The sequence below is a fragment of the Rutidosis leptorrhynchoides genome, chromosome 2 (genome assembly GCF_046630445.1).
Source record: "Rutidosis leptorrhynchoides isolate AG116_Rl617_1_P2 chromosome 2, CSIRO_AGI_Rlap_v1, whole genome shotgun sequence".
NCBI lineage: Eukaryota > Viridiplantae > Streptophyta > Magnoliopsida > Asterales > Asteraceae > Rutidosis > Rutidosis leptorrhynchoides.
This window is the reverse complement of record NC_092334.1, coordinates 329,272,382-329,275,828: the sequence shown is the minus strand read 5'-3', so window position 1 is coordinate 329,275,828 and position 3,447 is coordinate 329,272,382. Positions and strand designations below refer to the sequence as shown.

The window sequence follows — 3,447 nt, the reverse complement described above, 5'->3', positions numbered from 1 at the left end:
CGTCTTGTAACTCCTTGATAATCAGATCAGCATGGTGATCAATTGTTACGTAAATCACTAGCCTGTCTGGTGTGCTTTCAAAATTATCTCTTTCCAAGAGAGCGAAGAGGATGTGAATATTTTCGATCATTTGCAAATCAGAGTGATAAGTCGGGCTTCCGGTGGAGAGATCCATATGCTTCCGGATGAGAGTCAGTAGTGCTCGTTGATTTGCTGAGCACGGAAGTGCAGATCCAGCTAAGGCGTTGTAAACCTTAGAGTAAATGATCTTCTGATCTCGACAAAATCTTGTCTTTAGAATAGTGCGAACCCCTGAATTGTGCTCTCATTTCCTTTCTTAGCGGTAGATATGATCGTGAAGAGCATTGATAAAGTCTTGAATGTGTTCTTATAAGATTTTAACATTATTGTCTTCTCTCTGTAGATAGAGATTGTATTCATCTTTGATAGCATGATCCGTTCTGTTATGCGTAATGTGAAATCAATTGTTGATTTATGGATGGCTTCGAGAAGATCTTCAAATTTATCGGTGTCATTGATGAAGGTTATCATGTAGGCATGATTAGATATGACCGGAATCTGATCTGAAGAAGAGTCTAGTTCCTCCTGATCTAGCCTGGGTGGAGAATATGAGTCATCTAGAATGTCTTCATGTTGCTCTTCCTCGTCATCATTGGTATAGTATTCTTTTGATGAACGGACTTCTTCAGTATTCTGGTTCTTCACTTCGAAACTTGCAGGGTCAATTTCTATATCTTTAATCTCGGCCTTATCAATTTTCTTCTTGAAACAAATGATTAAACTGTGATCTTCCATCTCAAGCCTCATAAATTCTTCATGACGTTCCAAGCTTAAAGAGGGTATTATCGCAGTTTCTTTTACGTCTCCCATTTCCTCTTCCTCCTTAGGTTCTTCCTCTTCCTCTATTTCTTCACTGGGATCTTCTTCTTCCATTTCTGGGTCATCAGCAGACTTTGATTCGACACCCATTTCGATATCATCAGCTGATAGTGGAGACTTATCATCGGAAGTGATCCGTCTAGTGGAAATAGTAAACATCTCTGCATGTCCAGAAAGATCGGTAGGTAGGTCAATTTTGAAGGTAACGCTCTCCCCATGTGATCGCAAGATCAAGATTTGATTATACACATCAATTAGAGTCCTAGCCGTATCCATGAAAGGTCTTACTAACACTATTGGTGTGTATAGGTCTTCCTTAATGTCCATTACTACGAAATCTGTAGGATACAAGAATTTTTCAACTTTCACCAAGACGTTCTCAATTATGCCCTTAGGATATCGAATTATGTGATTGGCAAGTTGGATTGTCATTTTAGTGGGTGAAAAGTATCCTAGCTCTAATCTCTTGTAGAGAGAATAGGGATTAGGTTGATACTTGCTCCTAAATCTGCTAGCGCATGAATGGTTCCAACATGGTAGATTGAACACGGAAAAATGAATCGGCCCATATCTTTTAGCTTATACTGTAGAGAGTTTCTGAGTAATGGCGAGCATTCTTCACTTAGTGAAATTTTGTTAGAATTTGGTATCCTTTCCTTCGTAGAGAGAAGCCTTTGGATATATCTCTTCTGGTTGGGAATGTTGGACATGGTGTCCAGGAATCTTCCATTAAGTTTGTAGGAATCAAGCTTGGATGGTTCCTCCTGTAGCCTCCCCGGATAGGGTACACGAACTGGAGTTGCAGTGGACAACTTCTAAGTATATGTCGATTTGTTCTTGAGCCTAGCTGACCTTCTACGTGGTTCTTCCTCTGGGATTACGGAATTCATTTGCTTAGCTTCCTCTATGTGGGAATTTTGGATAGTATTACTAGGTAATCTCCCTTGGAGTCGGGTTTCAAGGCGTTGTGATAACTGTCCGAGCTGTGTTTCTATACTTTTGAGCAGAGCCAATTGATTTCTCATTAGTATCTCTGTCTGGTCTTGTCTAGATGCAGTTCTCTGATTTAGCTGTTGTTGTCCTTGAACGAACTGAGTCAACTGATCATCAGTCGCGAGAGTAGGGTTGGTTACTTTTGTAATTTGGGTGGTTGGGGAATTTTCCTCAGCTGGTGGACCAGTGAGTGGAAGTAGTTGATCGTAGGTCAATTAAGATTGTTGCGGTGGATAAGGTGCGTAACGATAGCGAAAAGGATGGTTGTTTCTTTGAAATTGGTTAACCCTAGGTTGTTGAATGAATCCGGGATTTGAGTGACGAGCGGGGTATTGAACGTAACAAACAGGTCCGTCAGGGTTTTCGTACTCAACTTGATATCTTCAGTGGTTTGCAGGTTGGTACAATTAACACAGACCTAAAACTGGTTAACCTGCTGCGGCTACGTCTTCAATTCTCTGAGTTGTTTGGCAAGAGATTCCATCTTATCCGTAAGGGATTTAATGGCCTCTGTTTGATTGTTAAGTGCGGAGAGTGGGGTAGATGATGAAGTTGTTTAACCACTATTCCAGTCATGATAATGCATTGTCATGTTCTCGAGCAACTCTCATGCTTCGTCTGCACTTTGGTTCATCAGATTTCCTTGAGGAGCTGCATCGATCATCGTCCTATGATTTACCATAAGACCATTGTAGAAAAAGGTACAGATTTGGGCTGACCGTTCTAACTAGTGATTAGGGCATTTTTTCAGCAGGGTTTTGAATCGCTCTCATGCAGTGTAAAGAGATTCATCATAACTTTGTTTAAAGTTAATGATGTCATTCTTAAGTTTGGTTTGTTTAGAAGGAGGGAAATATTTGGTTAGGAATTTAGTAGCCATCTCCGTCCATGACGTGAAAGAATCTTTTTTCTAATCCTTTAAACCATGTTTGTGCATGATGAGTGAGAGAATAGGGGAACAAGTATAGACGGACTATATATTGTCCTATCCCAGGGTGTTTGTAGGAGTTCGAAAGAGATATGAATTTATCAAGGTGAGAGTTAGGATCATCATTTGGTAATCCATGAAATTGACAGCCATTTTGGATGAGCTGTATAATGTGATGTTTTAACTAGAACAAGTGTCCATGAATCTCTGGAAATCTGATCGGTCCTCCTCGACCTTCAATCGGGTATTTTCTGCTAAAGTAACGCATAATGCCATTCGATTTCTGATTCATTTTTCCTTGCGTGCTTTATAGATTATTGTCTTTCTTAGACATCACTAAATGCTTGTGAATGAGTTTGATAAAAGCAGTATTGTCTAATACCAGTTTCCTGGCAGCGGTGCCAAAAACTTGTTACCTACAATGATATGGTCGAAATGGACGGTTTTATTTATGCGGTGTCATCAGGTCGCAAGGCGTCAGAAATGGCTTATCAAGAGAGAGAACAATAGTTTTAAATTCATATCTAGCGGGGCCTAAATCATACTACTCCTTATTATGAGTAAGGTAAGTATGACCTAGGGTCGTATTTTTAAGATATCAGTAGAATCGAACCTATAATTAAAGC

General features: G+C 39.9%; 1 non-coding gene across 1 annotated transcript; it reads left to right on the top strand.

Moving 5' to 3' along the window:
• Positions 1 to 2,618: 2,618 nt before the first annotated feature.
• Positions 2,619 to 2,724, top strand: LOC139894851 (small nucleolar RNA R71). Its single transcript, XR_011775331.1, has one exon. It is a non-coding gene; the product is annotated as a small nucleolar RNA R71 (small nucleolar RNA).
• Positions 2,725 to 3,447: the final 723 nt, after the last annotated feature.